The 21375-nt window shown below is 46.0% G+C and overlaps 1 protein-coding gene across 2 annotated transcripts in view; it reads left to right on the forward strand.

Annotated features, from left to right (window-relative positions):
- Positions 1-748: 748 nt before the first annotated feature.
- LOC123765094 (uncharacterized) overlaps positions 749-21375 on the forward strand; it is a 36348-nt gene continuing 15721 nt past the window's right edge. Inside the window, exon 1 of one of the 2 annotated variants that reach the window (XM_045753531.2) lies at positions 749-915. The gene's annotated coding sequence lies outside the window, so the exon portion shown is untranslated. The remainder of the gene's footprint in view (positions 916-21375) is intronic. The other variant, XM_045753532.2, reaches the window with a different exon arrangement.

The following is a 21375-nucleotide window of genomic DNA, read 5'->3' on the forward strand; positions in this document are numbered from 1 at the left end:
AGCACAACACTGTTCAAGAGAAGTTGGAAGGTAATCAGTTGTGAGTCGTGTTTAACAGCCCGTTCCCATACACCAATACTCGTTACTCCTGACACCAAACCCCATATCTATGAATGAAAAATAATTTGCATATGAAGCAAAACTGATGACGTTCAACATTTCTCGAAGTGCTTTACTGACGTCATCTGTTCATATCGCACCTTTGTAAACACTCCTCCCTCATCTACAAAGGTCAAAAGTGATGCCAATCAGCCGGCAAACCCTCTGTTGATATATATTAATTTGTCTATATAGTTTAATTTGTCTTTGCAACATAAGTAGAAAATATTTTTCCGGTTTGTCCAACTCAATAGTGCCGATTTCTACTTTCTAATTTCGTTGTAGGTCGGTATATGTACTATGGTCCTCATCGTTACTATAAGTACTACCGAAACAGGAGGATGGGCTGGTATATAATATAATGAGGTCTCCTCCAAGGTCGAACTACTGACCCTCACTGACTGCAACCCACAACAATTGCCTAACTCCTGGGGTACCGATTTACTGCTACGTGCATAGAGGCATTAGGTGAAAGGAAACGTTCCCAATCCATTTCTATCTCGGGAATCGAACCCGTGATCCCGCAATTGTGAGCAAGGAACGAAGCCAATTGTACAACTAGATCCTCGATAAACTGTTGTGGCAGCCGCCAATCACCGCCTCTCGCGGCAGTTTGATTTACCTGTCACGGGAGGACAACCAGCAGCTTGTGAGTGAGGGGCACTGAGGAGGTGGAGGGTGGGTGAGGGGCGAGGCACCTCACCTACCCGAGACGGGTACCACGGTAGTGAGCGAGAGTGAAAGTAACGCCGGCCCAACATTATAATGGCGACCCCATGTTGCCTGGCCGACACTCTGCTCGCAACACACCACCAGGTAGGTCAAGTGCTGCATGTTACCTGTCGCTGCTGCTTCTACCTTTGCTGGAGACGAGGCCCCTGAGCCGCCCTCCACACCAAGTAGAGTTGTATCTTGCACCAGGCTCGGTGGCACCCCCCAGTACCTTGGACACCAACGTCCCCACACACCATCTTGTGAAAAGTATCTGCCTTAAGACTCCACCGAGTGATGTGACTTGTAACGCTGTGGGCTTCCACACGGGGGAATGCCACTCCTGTTACATACTTAGACGACTCCTGTGGTGGCTGTCTCCTGACGCAGGGAGCCACGTAGCTGCACGACCTCCTGTGAAACAAGTGCAATGACCTCTCTCTAGATGTTCCTACAGTATTTTACTTTGATATGAACAGTATACTGCGTGTTCGGAGCTTTGTGTTGGAACACCGAGGTGCTCATTACTGCGTCCGTGATACACAGTGTTAGTTTAGTAATTAAGACAACGGACAGTGTTTACTTTCCCGCGCTGACGAGTGACGCTCCTGATCCAGATGAGACGAGTGAACTGTTTTCTGTACTTCAAGTAACGGTAATCCGGCCCACCGTCAACTGCACCTGTGAGTCTCCTCTGCGTTCCAAGGGAAGACAAACGGAGAAAGCGACAGACCACACACACACACACACACACACACGCGCGCACTGTGGGTGACTGCACCGGTCCGTGCACTGCAAGACAACTCTCCTCCCTACCCCCACTCCTTCCTTCACTCTCCTTATCCCTCTCCTCTTCCTTTACTCTCTTATCCCTCTCCTCTTTCTTTAACTCCCTTTTCCTCCTCCTTTGCCCTCTCCACGGACTTGATTAGATAATAAACACATTAGCAGGTACAGAGTGCGTCCAGCGTGCCAAGAAAGTGCATGAGTGTGCAGTCCTAACGTCACGCTTCCAGAGATCTAGTGGGATCACTTTGCTTCTTCATAACAATAGTGTTCAGAAGAGTGGCGCTGGTCGTCACTTTACCTGCCACACAACCTGGCGGGTGTGTTGGGGCCAGTTGTGGAAATAGTCCCGTGTGGCGGCGACGACGGTTGTGGTAGTTTGTTGATGGGTGACGACCGCACATATATACATATATGTGTGAGCTTGAATGGTTCCCAAGTCACTACAATACTAAGAACTCTTATGATCCTTATGGTTAGATTTCGACCCAGCGTTACCAGGGCTTACCTCATTGGCGTACACAGTGGTGATACACTATGCAGTCGCTGGTGGAGTGGTATCAGTACTGTGTACACCACTGGGGTACTGTGTACACCACTGGGGTACTGTGTACACCACTGGGGTACTGTGTACACCACTGGGGTACTGTGTACACCACTGGGGTACTGTGTACACCACTGGGGTACTGTGTACACCACTGGGGTACTGTGTACACCACTGGGGTACTGTGTACACCACGTGGGTACTTTCCTGGTAGCGCTGGTTAGGAGACTTATCGGGGTCATACTTAGGGATTTATTGACACGTGATAAAGCTTGAATGGTCCGTTGATCTGGTCTGTCTCTCTCTCTCTCTCTCTCTCTCTCCCATTCGTTCATTTATCTACCTATTTATCTGTCCATCTATCTATCCATTCATCTATCTCTACATCTATATCTCCCTCTATCCATACCAAGCTCTTGGGTTGGACGGTAGAGCGACGGTCTCGCTTCATGCAGGTCGGCGTTCAATCTCCGACCGTCCAAGTGGTTGGACACCATTCCTTTCCCCCGTCCTAGTCCCAAATCCTTATCCTGATCCCTTCCAAGTGTTATATAGTCGTAATGGCTTGGTGCTTTCCTCTCCATAGTTCCCTTCCTTATATCCATCTATCTATCCACATATCTTTATCCATATATCCACCTACCAGTCTGTCTATCCATCTATCTATATCCATTATTTATTCAGCCATCTACTTACTGTCTATCTGTCTCTGATAATGTCTGTCCCTCCCCTTCCTTCTCTCTCAATCTTACTCTCTCACTCATATATATATATAATATATATATATATAATATATATATATATAATATATATATATATAATATATATAATATAATCTCATTACCTCTGTACCTTTCTTTGTCTCTCTCTTAGAAATTTTGTTAAATATTTTAGTTTTAAAATTAAATAGTTAACCCAATGCTTTGTGGATTTTGGGAAGTTGGTAGAGCCAACCGTTATTATGCGGTGATCAGGAGGAGAGGAAGCAATATTGAGGTTGTGTGTTTATGGTAGTACGGCTAAAGTTAAAAGGATTTCTTTTTTTAAGGATTTCTTTTTTAAATAGTCACTCATCGGATTTGTAGCTACGTGAAGGTGTGTTTTCAGCCTTCTGTTGGTGTAGGGGGGAATGGCGGTTGTTATTAACTAACGTGTTTTACCGGGCTACGACTGAAATAAGATTATCAGAAATATTTTGTTAATTTTCCCGGCATCAGTAAATAATGTTGCAAAATCGAGGTGGGGGTCTAAATGTGACCCTGGCACGCTGGTCTCTCTTGAGTTGTGGTGACTCTGACCAGCCTATGTTCATCCCGGACCCCAGACCTTTATTTCTGTCAAATTGGGTAGAGCTACGACTAAGTTTCTGACCTGCAACTTTTGACAAACAAACATACAGACTGACTTTGATATGATATATATTTATAAACATCCGGGCATCCTCCACCCCCCCCCCCCTTTCCCTCCTCCCCACATGGCTCCCTCCCTCTCTTCCCTCCTCCATCCTCCGCCATTACGGCTGATATGTTATAGTGTAGTTGTATTAAAAGTTGAAAGCTGCTGGTGCATAATACTGGGAGAACACCTTGGTGTCCCATGGGGTGGAACCAGCCTCCCTCAGCTCCTCTGGAGAAGACATTTCGATATTGATACGGAAGGTGGACTAGCAAGGTTCAAGTTTAACCTTTTCTTTGTGCAACATTAAACGTCTTGAAGCAAAGATTTGAGGTAATGTTTTCTATCCTTTTCACTATCTTAAACTAAAAAAAATATATGTCCGTCTTCTGTTGTGTAATTCGACGCACGTGTCTGTTGTAAACCAAACTGACACCTCAGATAGATGGACTTGCTAGACATCTCCGTCAGCATTGTGGCGTCCACTTCCTTGCATGCAAGTACCTAATTACTTAAATGGATTTTCAAACATTCTTTTATTCATTTTAAAATAAAAAAAAAAATCCCCATGTTGGAAAAAGTGGATTGCTATCATAGTTTTTGAGACTTGTTACTTTTCAAAAAGACTATTTTAGTGCTTAAAAATGCGTAAATAGATGCGTATTGTTTTAGATACAGCATTTGTCAACAGACTGCTTTCTCCTCCATAGTTTAAACCTCTTTTTAAACAGTATTATGACAGTTCGCAGTATTCTTGTAGTGTCTGTGAGCGTTGATGAACACCTTCAGTGCCTCGGAGGTCTCGCAGATATCATCTGTCGGGTGTGGAAACGTCGTGCCAATGTTCTGAACCTTCTTGAGGGGGGTCAAGGTCACGATGAGACCCAGACTCTCTGAGTAGGTCACGGGCGAGGACGGGCGGCAGGGGCCGGGCCCGCCCGCCCCTCGAAGGGACCCCACAGCGTCGCTGTTGTCAACACCAGTTGTCAACTGATGTTGACAACGGCCTTGATCGGCCGAAACGTTCTTCTTTCTTTTCCATTTCTCTGTGAATTTTCCGCATATATAATTATATATAATATATTTTATATATTTATATATTAATCTTTATAAATTTATTAAATTTTTTCAGTCTAGCTAAATCTGCTCTGGATTAAGTGTTTTGGTTTTATTGACAATTATTTGTATTTACAGTACGTGTTTTTGGAACATTTAAATAGTGCGTTTCGAACTTTAGAAGTGAGCGAAGCACTGTTCGATGAAACTTCAGACGTAATCAAGCGAGGTGTGTGCATATTGTTTGTCATTTATAAACAAGGGATTAACGAGTATTTAGCCATTTGTTTTAGGCACGTGCTGGCTAAACGCTCTGACTAGTCCGTCAGCAAAAAACATTTGCCGTAAATGCCGATAATTGTTAGCAGGACTATAGTTCGCTCTGGGACATTTTCACTCTGGGAGGAGATGCGCATGTGTGTTGCGGCAGGCACCTGTGGCTGTGGTTGGTGGACACTTGAACGAGAAGCACTTGGATGCGTACAGATGTTTATATTAAGAGATGTATGCCAAGAATTGTATTGGCGTACAATTCTTGGCAACTGAAAGCGTACTTGAATGGGCTGTCAGGCGTCCGAGTGTGGTGCTTGACTGCACTTCCTCGTCTACACTCGCTCATGGGTTGCCTGCACACTTGTGTTGCCTGCCACTAGCTACCTGCACACTGGTGACACTTGTATCCTGACGTAGACCTTGTGTCAACATGTGACCTTTACACCAGACAACCGCTGACAAGGTGTATCGCGCGGGATACTATTAAACACTTTTTATAAAATAAAAATTATTATATATTGAGGGTTTATGAATAGTTTGGTCTCGGCGAGGTCCTTTTGGTTACAATGATTTAGTGTTTTTACAGTAAAGCTGAAAGTAGGTAAAACAAGTTTCGAGTCATAGCTTCGAGAACGGTCTTGTGGGCCGTTATTAGTCGATTACTAACAGGGAAATTTTAATTAGTCGGTATCAGAATTATACATTGTGAACCCGACGGCCCTTTGTTTCGCTGTTGAGCTGCATATATCTGCCTCTTCGTCACCACTCCTCTTCTCCCTTCTCCTGCAGTGTGCCCCGTTACCATGTCTCTCCCTTAGTGTCCATCCTGGTTCTCTACTTTTCAAACAGCTCATCTTCCCGCCTCGTTAATAGCAATGGTAATCTTACGTACCGTTCGTATCTCTCCATGGTGCTCATTTTTCAGTAATGTGAGAGTGAAGTTTAAAGTCTTACGGTCATATTTCTGATCACTTTGGTTCATGGGCTGGCGGAAGACACATCCAATAGTGGATGTGACATGGGAAGGATTGTAGCCTCGTTCACGCAAGGTTGAGACGTAAGAATAGTATTTGACAGTCTGACATGAAACGCTTGAGAATACTGCGCACCACATTCCTGAGACCAGTGGAGTGTGCGGCTTCACCGTAAAAACGCAGCCCCTTAGGCACCTACAGTCTTGAGAAAGTCGTGCAGAGGGTTGCCATCAGCTGGTCCCAGAAGTGTAGTGTGTATACGGGAGCTTGTGTGCAAGCATGAATATTATAAGCAGATTTCTATTGCATTTTTTTGTATTAAGAATATGTCAGCCAGCGTCTTATTAAGGATTAGTGTAGGTGTTTTAAAAACAAAATACACATATATAGACAGATCAGTATTCAGGTACCTAAATAAAAAGGCCTTCAGTTCACTGTATTCCACCTACGTGAGACCACTCCAACTTTATGAAGCCTCGTCGTGGAAGGCCCATCCCCCATAGAACACACAAAGAAACTCTCTAAAAGGTGTAAAGATTTGCAACGAGACTGTCCTGACTTACGTAGGATGTTGTATGAGAGAAATCTGAGAGAGTTCGATCTTACGTCGCTAGAAAAGAGGAGTATGTAGATATGATAAAGACGTACAAGATTCTTAGAGGAAGAATCAGTCGTGTACAAATAGATGAGTACGCGCATGTGATGATCTTTCAGCTAACTTCTGAAGCCCAACATTCGTTCAGAGATCACTTTAGCAACCTTGTCGAATCAAAAGAGATGTTGCCGTTGTTAAACTATTCCATATTTATTCCGCCTTGTGGTAGGAGTGGCAATCTAGATTATTTAGGCCACGATGGGGGTGAATACATAACCATGGCAGTAATTTGATTTTCATTGCGATAATTATGGCAACGGCAATAAAATATGTCAACTGAAAAGTAAGAACAAATTCTTGTCAAATGTTCTTGCGTGGCCTCGTACATGTAAGATACATCTCCAGCGTCAGTATTCTATTAAACAAAATAAGTAAGTACCAGAGAGTTAGAAAACGGAGAAATATCAGGTAACGGCAATGTCATTGTTGTTCTGATTTGTTCTTTGTTGAGGGAAGAGTGAAAGTGACGAAACGTCTCTTGCATCTTTTGTGTCTTTGCTATAGTTCATTTTTATAGTGTGTTTTCTATTGATCAACATCATTAAAAAAAACACTATGATTAGAATTTTAGATATTACACTTTTAACACAATCTGAATACCCGCTTTATATATATAATATATATATATATATATATAATATATATATAACATATATATATATATATTAATAATATATGAAGGTGTGTGTGTGTAGAGCAACTATAGAATATGTTGAACGATTGACACATATGGTTTTATCTTAATGTCTCCTTCTCCCCGTGCCTCCAGCACACCCTTCCCTTCCCTACTCCTCCCGGACCTGGCTAGATCCATCCCATTCTCCATCGTCATTCCTTTCTCTTTCCTCTCCCCCTTCCCCTTCCCCCCTCCCCCCTCGGAACTGGTTACTGGGTCAGAGAGGTGACTGACACAGACCCGTAATGCCAAGAGGACCAAACATGAACATGTTGACGATAAAGGTCACGTATTGTACCTGTCTCTGACCAGGTCTCAAACTGGAGAGTTTCCCGCGTCGCTCGCATCGTTACTGTGTACCCACCTAGTTCTACTTGCCTAGTTGCGCTTGCAAGGGTCGAGCTACGGCTCTTTGGTTCCGGCTCTCGACTGGCAATCAATTGGTGTACAGGCTCCTGAGCCTCTTGGGCTGTTGTTGTTTTTAGATTCAGTTTCTCGAAATAAAACCTATTGGGCTCGATCATATCTGCATTTGAAATCCGAAGTATATTATGTTACCCGATTATTCGTTCCATAAATCAAGAATGCTGTTTCCAAGCCAGTATTTACCCAGATCTTTCCTGATCTTAAACGTTTCAAATTGATGCCCATAGTTTCGAATTCTATTTTATCTTGATGTATTTACATCATTTATTTTCGCTTTTATTCATTTATATACTTCATTTATGTCAACCTTACTCCTCGTCCTTCTCGAGAATGTCTCGTATCATCTCCGTCGCCAGTTGTAAAGGTCGATCAAGTTGAGGGCGGACTTGCCATCCCTGAAGCCATGCTGGTGTTATAAATGCCACTCTCTACAAATGTTCTAACCTCTTGCGTGTTTACATCATCTTGCATGATGATGTGCGAGTGCGACACATCATGCAAGGTGATGTGTCTTTTGTCACGCCATTGACACACAGTGTGTCAGTGCTTATAGTTCAGTGTTTCTTGTCTTCCTTTTTGCAGTGACTCTACACTGGTTGTCTTCCGGGTTTCCGACAGATCTTCTGTCTCCAGGGAATTGTTGTATTTCAAAGCTAGCGGCCATTTCTGGTGATGTTTGGTTTGATACTCTCAGTTTAGACGCTTCCTGTTGAGTTTCTCACGCACGCAAATTTAGTTTCTCTCTCTCTCCTGTATGGCAGTGGACTACCAAGTGGTAATCCTACCACTTGGGTTGGACGGTAGAGCGACGGCCTGCAGGTTGGCGTTCTATCCCGACCGTCCAAGTGGTTGGGCACCATTCCTTTTCTCCATCCTATCCTAAATCTTTATCCTCGTATCACTTCCAAGTGTTGTAGTCATAATGGCTTAGTGCTTTCTCCAGATAATTACCTTACATCCTGTATGGGTATCCTGGCACATTGAGGATGGTGGTATGTCACTGCTGTTATTGTTATGGAACCTCTCGGCTTAGGTTTTAATCCTTTCCATTTAGTCCCCGAGTCCTTCACGGCTTTGAGTTGCCATTCATTTTAAATCTCCTAAGTTTACTGATCCTACAAAGCCACTCCATCTTCTCCCCTTCCTACGTGATAGTCCAGATAGAACATTGCATTTCTTAGGATTCCAGACAGTTTTGTTTCTGTGAGTGCAATTACATGGGTATTTTCTTCGTGTCTATTTCCCTATAACAAATGAATGATGAAAGCTGGGATTAATAAGATGTAATCTTGGAGGACCAAGATGGAAATAAGTCATATATATGGTACTGCCCACCTCTGAGCACTATTATTACTCGGACACAGTAATATTTAAGATACAAATGGGGTCTTAAGGTAATCTCAAACCTCGGTCTTTGGTGAGAATAATTTTGTTTCCTTAAATTTTGGACAGGAATAAGACACTCGCGCAGTCTTGGCTGAAGGCTTCGTCAAACAAAAAAGTGGAAAAGGAAAATCAGCAGTACCCACAGCATAGGTTCGAATCCTCCTCGTGGCTCCTATTGATTTTCCCATTAATACATCACGTTAAAGCGATTTGTGTGTGCAAGAAAGTGACAAGTTAAAGGAATTTATCACTTTGTTACGGATTGACCGGAAACCATGTTTAATAAAGAAGACAAAGACCCAGTTTCAAACAGTCCTTCGGGGCAGCTGTTCATAGGGGACAAACCAACAAAATTTGTCTTACCTGTGTAGTTTAATGCGTCTGAATTACAGTTTGAGAGCGAGCAGTGATTCAGCTTTTCCTAGTGGAGGAAGCACAGGCATGAAATGTGAGGCTCCCACACGGAACCACACACACGTGCTGACACCTCGTGTTACTGCCACACGGAACCACACATGTGCTGACACCTCGTGTTACTGTCCAGCTGTGAGGAGTCTGGCTGAACTTGAGCGCCGCTGCTGAAGGGTATGTGTTCGGGAGTGGGTCCTCCGGGGAGAGACTCTGCCCTCAACACATTGTGCTTTCCATTGTTGGGGCAGAAAGCTTGTTAGGTATAGAGGTTCCTCTAGGCCAACTACTGACCAACCCCAGGATACAACCCCCACAACAGTTGCCTAACCCCTGGGTTCTTATTTAATGCTAGGTGAACTGATGCATCGTGTGAAGGGGAAAGATGTCCAGACATCTACCCTGCCGCGGGAATCGAACTTTGGACCTTTGGGTTGTGAACCGACAGCGGTGGCACAGGATGGAAGGCTGTACCCCTGGCATGCATTAACCAGGCAGTTACAGCCACTTGGTAGGTCACATTTAAGCTTAAAGATGTATTTGTTACAATATTTAGTTTAATTATACCTTATTATAAGAAATGTTGCTTTCTAGCACTCGGTCCAAGTTATATTACTGAGATAACTACAAGTTTTGAGAACTCGTAATCTATCGTAACAAGATCGCCCCGAGCTGGTCGCTGACGACTCTTGCTTCTTCCAGTCATCATTGACAGTAACGTTGCGGCGTTACCGCGTAAGCAGTTCCTTTAGGTAATGAACTGAGACGTGAGGTGGAGGTGTAGCGAGCCACGCTCCAGATCCCGTCATCCGGAGTCATGAGGTAGAGCTGGTCTACAAGCGGCCGAGTAATGGCCGTTCTCCACCTCTTACACCGTCATCACTTTCTCCTGATGGGGGAATTATGTGATAGGGGCTGAGCGGTGCGTTGCTTCACAAGCCAAGTACGCGCTCGCACTTCTCGTATTGTTTTCAGTCGTCAGGTGTGTTACCTGCGTGATGTGGCTCACAGGTGTAGCTCCCAGGTGTGGCTCTCAGGTGAAGCTCACAGATGTGGCTCAAAGGTGTGCACACTACATTTTTGCTACTGTCCTTGGCAACTGCTTCTGATATTTCACCCTAACCTGACCTGGTTATCTAGTTTATTTATTTACTTAGTTTCTCATTAACCTATTTTTTAACCGTAGCTGATGTAGTCTGTGTATGGGAGCTTCCGTCTTTCTAAATGCCCAGCACGTCTTGTGGTCAGGGCGGCGCCATGAGAACTTGGCGATGGGAGAGATTGCCTTGAACCGTTCCTGTCCGGCATAATTAGTGACCCGTAGCACGCGTCTACACCCAACACGGTCCACCTGAACCAAAATCTGCGCGGAGAGATGTTGCCAAGTTCATCAATTACGCCAAGAGTTGAGAGGTTTTCTGGACAACGATACAGCTTACGACCGCGTCACACAACCGGAAGGAGACGTCCACTAACCCTTTGAGGTCTTCCGAAGCTGGCAAGTAAATAATGTATCTACGATCTGACAACCTTATTAAAACAGTTGTGAGAACGGTCTTATCAAACCCCAGAAGGTGAACGTCTCTGCGAGACGGATGACTGCGGGAATGTGATGTACACCTCACAGTTTAGCCGCCGGATGATAGAGATGTTAGAGAGACAGTGTACTTTATCACTTCCACACACCCCCCCCCCCCTTTCCCAACCCCCCCTCACAGCGCCAGGGTATATAGGTTGCTGCTTTTGTATTCTCTGTCACACTTGAAGAGCTCGACAAAGCGACAGGTTCTCTGTAATCCGTGAGTGTTTTAGGTATGAAAAACTAAATGGGTTTTGTTTTGGAAACACAGGATGGCCCCCCCCCCCCCCCCGTCGGTCTCCCAGAGAGGAGATGAGCGGGGCGCAGTGCGGACTTGCTCGTAGCCCCTCGCCTTGGATTCCTGCGGCAGCTTGCAGGCATTATTTCTAAAAGTGATGGACCGATTTTAACAGTGAAAGGGCCATAACCGTTATATAGAGTACACTTGATGGAGCTTCGTAGTGCGGGGTGTTCTTCACTTGTTCTCGTCGTCGTTGTTCTCTCGTGTTCTGATCTTGGTGGCAGCGGTGTTGCAGTGAAAAGTGATCGACTGGTTGAGATTTGTGTTATGCAGAACCTGCGAGGTGATGGCAGCCCCATAGAGTTTAAGCTTAGTGCGAGGTTATCTTCTTAGACAACAACACCTGTGTTGGTGTGTAAATAGTAGGCCAGTAACTCTTATTGTTTTATAGGGAGGAAATATTGATATATTCCTGTTATTTTACTATTTCCTGTTCCTCCTGCATTAGTACACTGTTCTTTTTTTGTTCACGCCTGTCTTGACGGCAACTGTGTTGTGGGTGTGTACTGGGTGTCCGGTGTTGTGGCTAACTTAAAATATCTGAAGTAATTCTTGTGCAGCTTCCTGAAAGGTATTTTTAAGTTTGCCATCTTTGCATATGCTGCTGATGTTATCTTGTTTGTTCGTTTCATTCTTCCTCTGGTCCTCTCTGATATTGATCCTGCTCTTCTCTTTACCATATGACCATTACCTTGCATTTGCTTGAGTTAAATGCAAGCAGCCAAGCATTGGAGCAGTCGTGTGGTACAAGTCACGTTGCTTTTCTCTTCATTGCAATGTCACCTGCAAGCACCTACATGAAGACATCTGTTTTGTCCATCTTGGTGTGCGTGTTGCGTGTGTTGGGTCGTTGTGTGTGGGGGTGTTGGTGGTGTGTTGGGGGTGTTGGTGGTGTGTTGGGGGTGTGTTGGTGGTGTGTGGGGGTGTTGGTGGTGTGTGGGGGTGTTGGGGGTGTGTTGGGGGTGTGTTGGGGGTGTGTTGGGGGTGTTGGTGGTGTGTGGGGGTGTGTGTTGTGTTGTGTACTCCTCTAGATGTATTTCAGGATCGAACGTCAGTAGTATAATCAGTGACTCGCTTCACGTGTTTATATTATCATATTTACATATAATGTTACCTTCTGAGTCAGCTTCGACTAACGTCTTGTCCATTCCTGTGTATTTGCGATTCATATACAGAAGTAGCATCTCTCAAAGGTGGAGTTATATTCACTTTCAAGAACCGGCTCACCGCATTTATTGGCCTCTCGACCAAAATAGGGCCGTAAGAACCAGGTCACCGGTGCCCTGTGAATATCCCTTCTCACCCTACTCTCCAGCACGAGTTAACCCGGCGAGGGGTGGGGGTCACAGAGCTCTCTGGCCGACAGAATCACGGTGCCGACATCCAGGGGAAACTATTCCTATCCTTCGGCAGAGGTCGAGGAGCGTCGCAAGCCATGCACAAAGGTCCTCCTGGGCAGGTCACTGATTCTCCCCCTCCCCCCTTACACACACTATTGACAGGTTAGGGTTCCCAGGTGTGAGGAAGGTATGAGCTTGGTGGCTATAAGCCTAAATATCCAAGAAAGTGAATTAATAAGTTTTACAGAATCGTCTATATTGATAATCAGGTTTTCAGTGAGAGGGAGTGAGGAGGAGGGTGAATCCCCACCTAAATACTTCGTCTTTACTACCTTCCTTCCGTCCCCCCCTCATCTTATATACAAACCTATGTCGCCACTATTAGTACAATCAAGTTTTTGAGGAGGAAATCAATATTCCTGTTCTCCCACTAAGGTGTTTGGGCTCTTCGTCTCCCGACCCTCCCTCGCTCCCACCTGCTCCCTGCTGGTACAAGGAAGTCACAATGAAAGTGAACGCAAGCAAAGAAAAACTTGTCCGGTTGAACCAGCGTGCAGGTCCTTGCCAGGCTCTCTGGAAGTTGTTCAGAGAGAACTACTTGCAGTACCACTCTTCCCCCCCCCTCCCGTGTGGTGGCCGACCAGGTGGGTGGTGGTGTGACGCAGGTGGGTAGTGTAAGGAGGTTGTTGGGTACAGTTTAGTGCTGTACGTTACCATGACTAGTGGGGTTGGATAGGGGGGGGAGGTTAGTGGTGTAGGTGGATGGGGGTGATGGTGGGAGGAGTTCGTGGTCAAACGGACCGTGGATGGTGATGGTAGTAACTGAGGAAGAAAAGTGTATACTCCCCTTTCTGTACCACTGATATGAATGGGTTAGTGTACTGAAGAGAAGATATTTTGTTATGGGGTGATGTCAGAGGTAATGTGGCTTGTGGTAGAGACGTGTGCCACAGGTGTGGTCACGAGGGTGGCAGAGTCGTGTGACCCGGGCCTCAGGTGTGTAGGGAGGTGTGGTCACGAGGGTGGCAGAGACATGTGACACGGGCCTCAGGTGTGTAGGGAGGTGTGGTCACGAGGGTGGCAGACACGTGTGACCCGGGCCTCAGGTGTGTAGGGAGGTGTGGTCACGAGGGTGGCAGAGACATGTGACCCGGGCCTCAGGTGTGTAGGGAGGTGTGGTTACGAGGGTGGCAGACACGTGTGACCCGGGCCTCAGGTGTGTAGGGAGGTGTGGTCACGAGGGTGGCAGACACGTGTGACCCGGGCCTCAGGTGTGTAGGGAGGTGTGGTCACGAGGGTGGCAGAGACATGTGACCCGGGCCTCAGGTGTGTAGGGAGGTGTGGTCATGAGGGTGGCAGAGACGTGTTGGCAGTATAAGTGAAAGTAGAGAGGCAGAGGTGATGTGCTGGAGAACGGGTCAGGTCTGGGCCAACAGTGCCGCAAGGTGCTGTTTGATGCCTTTATTGAAACGTTTAACTTAAAAAGACTACAGTTCCACAGCGGTTTCAAATTGTGAATACAGCAGTACTGAAACTGTACCTCGACATCAGTTCATTACCTTCACCGTGGAGCGGTCAGCGCGGGCCGGGTGTAGGGCGCGCTCCCGAGCCACGACGGCAGACTTGCCTGTATAGAATAATATTGCTCTACTTCTTAACAAACAATTACCCAAGAACAGATTTTAGGATTACTCCCTCAATAACCGTGATGCATCATCGACTCACCAGGAAGTGCTCTTAACAATGAGTTCTTCCTCCACAAACCGGATATCTGAACCAGTTGGCTGAATGTTTGATAGACGCTCTACGCCCTGCTAGACTTCTGAACGGTTATATCTGCATCTTGTGATGGGAACAACAGACTAAGAAAGTTCATTGTTCACGAGACTAGCTCATAGTTCACGAGACAAGCTCATAGTTCACGAGACTAGCTCATAGTTCGCGAGACTAGTTCATTGCAAGTTCAGTAGTTGATGGCGGGAAAGGCGGCGTGGATGTTTACATAAGCGCGGCGGAGAAGGTACGAAGTTGCGAGTCACAGACCAGTCAGACCGCTTTCCCTTTTACACACCACCGTTGGACGAGCGCCACGCCTTCCTAGTTGCTGGTGCTGCTGCTGCTGCCCGCTTCACCAACCCCTCTCAACTCTGTTTCACCAACCCCCTCTCATGCCTGCTTCAAGAACCCCCTCTCATGCCTGCTTCAAGAACCCCCTCTCATGCCTGCTTCAAGAACCCCCTCTCATGCCTGCTTCAAGAACCCCCTCTCATGCTTGCTTCAAGAACCCCCTCTCATGCCTGCTTCAAGAACCCCCTCTCATGCCTGCTTCAAGAACCCCCTCTCATGCCTGCTTCAAGAACCCCCTCTCATGCCTGCTTTAACGGAACCCCCTCTCATGCCTGCTTTACGAACCCCCTCTCATGCCTGCTTCAAGAACCCCCTCTCATGCCTGCTTCAAGAACCCCCTCTCATGCCTGCTTCAAGAACCCCCTCTCATGCCTGCTTCAAGAACCCCCTCTCATGCCTGCTTCAAGAACCCCCTCTCATGCCTGCTTCAAGAACCCCCTCTCATGCCTGCTTCAAGAACCCCTCTTGAGTGAAAGTGACCAATATCTAGGCCACTTTTATCATTAACAATCTTCGACTTTTGTAGAATGTTAAAAACTCGAGAGGTCTGCAGAAGTAAGCAATATAGGTATCTTCTTAAGGCTACAGAAAATATTAGTATACATTACTTTAATCAGTTTAGACCTGTTGCTTACATATTATAAATAATAATAATTAGCGTGATTACGAAGCTTAAGAACTGGGTCATGATCTCGCACTCGCTACGTTACTGTATTTCCAGTCATTAGACCCGTTAGACCTGCTGGTGTGAGGTACCTGGAGCTCCGTAATTACCTCATCCACTCCCGTATTGTTGTGAATATTCTCCTTCTTGGCCCAAAGTTAGCCAGTCCTGGTGACTGATCCCCATGCCCTTGTGTGACTAATCAGCCTACGAGGAAACTAGTTTTGGTATCACATAACTAGCTCTTGACACGAACAGGTCCAACACCGCAGGTACAATAACACTGCTGTACAGGCACAACACCACAGGTACGGCACCACAGGTAGAACACGCCACAGGTAGAACACGCCACAGGTACAACACGCCACAGGTACAACACGCCACAGGTACAACACGCCACAGGTACAACACGCCACAGGTACAACACACCACAGGTACAACACACCACAGGTACAACACACCACAGGTACAACACACCACAGGTACAACACACCACAGGTACAACACGCCACAAGATCAATGGTGAGATGGAAGCTCACCAGTAGAGTGACAGTTTAGAGGTGGGACCAAAGAGCCGCAGTTCAACCCCCGCAGACACTACTACTAGGTGACTACAACATTGTCTCATTAGAAAAACGATAACAAATCTTGGTCGCGTCTGGACGCCTCGCCACCAGCCTCCTTCTTGTTCTAGCCATTTTCTCAACTTGCCTGGATGAGGGCATGGGAGAGGGAAGGGGGGAGGGGTCGGGAAGGCGCAGGAAGGAGAGAATGGGATAGGAGGGGAAGGAGAAGAGTGATGGGAGGGAGAGGTGGGATGGGAAGGGGAGGATGGAGGTGAAGGTGGAAATGGTGTTTTTTGTTTCCGGCACTTTAAAAAACAACCAAAATTTACTTGTAAATAACTATAATAATAACGTCTTTTTGTAATTATTGATTTGTCACTCATATTTTATGGGTTTTAGTGATATTAGAGTTGAGGAACCTCGATGAGAGAGAGAGAGAGAGAGAGAGAGAGAGAGAGAGAGAGAGAGAGAGAGAGAGAGCGTTGGCTTCATCTGCAAGTGATTCCTTCTCATTTTGTATGTGGTTCTTGAGCTGCTGGAACTTGTGACACGACTGAAGAAGAAACAGTCTCCCAAGCGTATCTGTTACCTCGTGTGTGTGTGTGTGTGTGTACTCCTTTGTGCTTGCGGGGGTTGAGCTCTTTGGTCTCTGTGTGTGATCCCTTTGGTGTGTGTGTGCGATCTGCTGTTCACCCTTATATGGTGTTTGTCCTGAAGTCGGGTGACCTACACCCGGTAGTCTCCATAGCAGACAACTGCCTTGGAGGTACTTAGTATCCAGGTGTGTGTAGTGCAGGCGAGCACAGAGACGGGGCGCTACTTTCCCTGTCATTCTGGCGTCCAACTGACCCGCCAGCGTCCTGTTCCTTTCCCTGAATTCAGCTGAGATGTAATAGTCAAGCGGCGGTCGCAGTAATTTTTGTTAATGTGAAATTGCGCTCTAAGTCTATCCCCCCCATTCCTTTCAGCTTGTAAACTCTAAGTGTCTTTTGTTTTATCTTGATAACACGCACAAACACGCACAAAATTTACTTTGAACAAAGTAGTCTTGGTCTGTACAGGTTATCGTCTGTCGACTCGAAGTAATTTTGTCCCTTTTGGGGGAAAGGCTCCGGTGGTTGTAATCTGATTACTTAACCCACTAGTCTCGAGGTGTGGATGTGGGTCACCCCTTTCACTGCCCCATTCGTCCTTCTCCTCCTACGCCTTCTTCTCCTTTCTTCTCCTCCTCTAAGCCCTTTGTTGTATCCAGCACCCAATATTGTTTCCCAGTTTAGGCCACGAGTTTCTTTCGAGGATGTATAGATGGAGGGATAGATGTATAGATATGGATGGGTGGTAGATGGATAGATGTAGATGGATATATGGATGGCGTTCAAATACAGTATAGATGAACGCCATGTAACCCTAGTTACATGGCGTTGTAACTAGGGTTACATGGTAACCCCCCCCCTAGTGTGTGTAATATATATATATATATATATATATATATATATATATATATATATATATATATATATATATATATATATATATATATATATATATATAATATATTATTTTATATATGGGCTATCATTGACAAAGTTTATGGGAATTAATTACTTATAAATAATTGCATTTGGCGCCGAATAAACTCTATATTCACCGAACCTTTGAGAAAAGTTCAGTTTTCGACAAGATTTTCTCACGACAAAACGTGGGGGATAGACAGTGTGGGCTATATGACCACGTGAGTCCTCTCTAGAAGCTGGAACACTCTTAGTCTATCAACTATCCTTTTGGCCTGAAGTGACTCAACAAGCCATACTCATCTCTTTGTTGTTGGAATGGCGGGTGTTGAGACGTGGGACGTTGTGGATACGGCGGGTTACCGTAGTCGGGGTGTGGTCTGGCGTAACCAATATTTTGTTTTTTAACTAGGCCATCACGCGGTCACATGTGGGTGCCATAAAGACCAACTTAGCTAATCACCGTACGTGTTGCCGTACTTATCAGAGCAGCAAGTTGATTTCCCGCCGCTCCTGTTGTTGCCCTGCAGCTGTTTGACCGACGTAGGGATGGGGGGGGAAGGGGATTGTCACCAGCACCACGCCGTCCCCAGCGTCGGTGACGTCGGCGCCGCCACCTGCCGGCCGCACTTTCCTTGGCGGCGAGCCAGTTATTCCCGGGCCCAGCGTGTTGAAGATGGTGAGGCCGATGTGTGTGTGTGGCAGCTGGCTCTCCCCGCCTCTGCATCCCTAACATAATGGGCGGATAACAGACCAACCTGGGAGCCAGTACCACTTTAAACCACCATTCACTTTCATAGAAAAAGTAAACTAAAAACAAAAAAATGGTGTCGACAGGCTCTGTCTCTCGCTCGGCATTTGTTTGTCGAGCTTTGCATTTAACGGATTTTTTTTTTTTGCTCGTGTGAGCTGACCAGATTAACGCCAGATTTATGTAAGAAAAATAATAGTTTGTGGGTCCCAGATCCTTCTGGGATCTGAGAGGTGTAATGGGTTAAATTGGGGACACTCGGAGAAAGGGAAAGTTAACAAGTGAAGGTTGTTCAAGGTCGCCTGGGAGCAGAGTCAACGAATATTTGAGAAGCGTGGAGTGTACCCCACCTAGACGTACACGCCTAGACGTACACGCCTAGGTGTGCTTGTGGAGTCCAGCGTTACCTCCGAACAGCGTCTTTTGAGCATTTTTGCAGTTTAATGCAAAGACTCATTTTCTCGTTTTCATGTTTACATGTAAAATTGTGTTTAGTGTGTGTGTGTGTGTCATGGCTCCTTAAACGCAGAATAATAATATTACTTTCTAATTTAACATCATTTCCGTACTTGATTTTCAATACAGGTCGTTTCTTTGGGTGTTTCTCTCTTGCTTCTAATCCACTAGAAATTATCTCAATATTACTCTTTCTTCCATTTCAGTCTATTGCATCATAAACATTATCCCTCCTCCTCCTCCTTCCTTAAATATTGTTTTCCTATTTTGGTTCTTCCTATTCCTATAATGGTGCCTCGTCTTCAGAGTTTTCCTAGTTTCTTTCACGGCACGTTTATTGTATTTCATTCTCCCCCAGGGAGAATGAAGGCCCCCGTGGCCTTCGTCAGCCTCTACTCTATCTTCCCTCTATATAATCGTAATGGCTGACTGCTCCCTCCTGGTAATGACCTGACCTGTGTCCTTTCGTCCATTCTTTTCCTAGTTTTCTTTGACAATAAATACCGGCAACAGGCTGGTAAGGTCAGGTCACACGCATATACACAGTTAACACGGGGTGAACACAACACCAGTTGAGTGATAGTCGAGAGGCGGGACCAAAGAGCCAAAGCTCAATCCCTCCCAAGCATAACTAAGTGAACACAAGCCATTATAGTGGCACCAGCAGCCCAGGTAAACTGAGACTTGAGGAAAACTTGGGCACCCGAGACTAATCGTGTGTAACAAATGTTACATATGCACACGCCAGCATGTTACATATTGGTTAGAGTACGCAGCTCTAAAATGCCGATGTGGTTCCTGGGAAAGGGCGCCAAGACCTCCCGAGGAGAGCGCGCTAGGGTCTTGGTTCGAAAGGAACAACATTACAATAGGGGTCACACAAGGCGGTGATAATATTACCTTGGGTTATCACTAGGAGAAAGTACGTTGGGTGACGACAGATACCTTGATCACCACACGGGCGAAAGTTTACGTTAGGTCACGACAGAGAAAGTTGGGTTTTTTCACCGCTGAGAAAGTTATGTTTGACATCGCGATGCTCATTATATTTCTTCCAAATTATTGAATTATTGAAACATTGCACATTATTGGGGGGCAAATCACCAGGATGAGCATTCAGGTTGTCCACACCACCAAGTGAACGACTGAGGCGGTGTGGTTCCGTAGATGTCATGGATAGATTATGTGGCGTCACGGGTTCACCGTGTTCTCTGGCGTCATTGCGAACCTTTTCTAACTTCGTTTTGTGTTTGACTAGGTGTGGACTCCCCGCTGGAGCCGCATATTCTCGTTTTGGTCTGACATATGAGGTATACAAGGTTCTGAGTGATTCCTTACACAAGTTTCTGAAGGCAGTTCTTATGTTCGCCAGCCTTGTATACGCCGCTGATGCTATCCTTTGATGTGGGCTTCAGGGGACAGGTCTGGTGTGATATCAACCCCCAGATTTTGCTCTCGTCCTAACTCCCGAAAGATTTCCTCTCCCAGCTGGTACCTTGTGTTTGGCTTCCTGCTCCCTGCGCCTATCTTCACCACTTTGTACTTGCTCGAGTTAAACTCTTGTAGCCATTTATTGAACCATTCCTTCAGTCTATCCAGGTCATCCTGTAGCCTCGTGCTGTCTTCCTCTGTCTCTGTCTTAATCCTTCTCGCAATTTTAGCACAGTCATCAAGCATTGAGAGGAAAGAGTATACCTTCTGGAAGATCGTTCACGTGTATCAGACACAGAATAGGTCAGAGTACAGAACCCTGCAGGACTCTGCTGTTGACATCATGCCAGTATGAGGTCTCATCCCTCACAGTAACTCTCTGCTTCCTGTTGTTTAGGTACTCTCTTATCCATTGGAGCACTCCTAGAACTTACTCCAGGTTGTTTCTCTTATGGGGTTCTGTGTCAAAAGCTTTCTGACAGTCCAAGAAAGTCCAAGATTGTGTAGCACTACAAGTGTGTGGCGTGACTGGCGTTTGAGGCGCCTGGTAACGCTCACTCGGCCTCATATTGAGAGCCGCTTCTATGACGCAGTTGTAAACATTATTATGATAGAATTGTGAGGGAAAGGGAAAGTAATACCACGTCACCAGGGCTTAACAATAAGCTTTCACCTTGCACCGGCTCCCTGAGGCTGCAGGCTCCCGCTCGCCACCATGGCGTCAACACCCAGCTATCCGGCCCTATGATCTAGTGCTCCTCCGGCCCTGGAGGGCTACTGCAGTGTTCCCTGTGACAGTTACCCCTCCACAAGCAGCTATTCTCCATATATAACGCGTCGAGCATGACACCTGAATATCTACTCGATCACTTCAGGACGACAATACTACTCAATACATCGTCGGATAGCTTGGGACGTCACTACCTGCCTTGTGATGTCACTACTCGACATTTAAGTGTCCAATTCTGAGACTGCGTGATGTCCGTTCTGTATTGAGCATATGGCGTCGTTTATTTCCTGACCCTACTCTCATGTTCCTGAGCTCACTGTCCTGGTCTTCACTAACCAGCTTTTGACCCGTGTATCAATATTTACCAGCCTCACGAGGTCAGTATGTCACTGCACAGGGAGGGGGGAGGGGGGCTAGCCTCCCTGGCTCCTCTGACACTCTACATTTTTCGGGATTCTTACATCGACACGTATTTAGTAAAAATAATGTTTTATAAAGTTGTGCCACGCTTTTAACCACGAAAGTGCTTA

This window comes from Procambarus clarkii, chromosome 29 (assembly GCF_040958095.1).
Source record: "Procambarus clarkii isolate CNS0578487 chromosome 29, FALCON_Pclarkii_2.0, whole genome shotgun sequence".
NCBI classification, from domain to species: domain Eukaryota; kingdom Metazoa; phylum Arthropoda; class Malacostraca; order Decapoda; family Cambaridae; genus Procambarus; species Procambarus clarkii.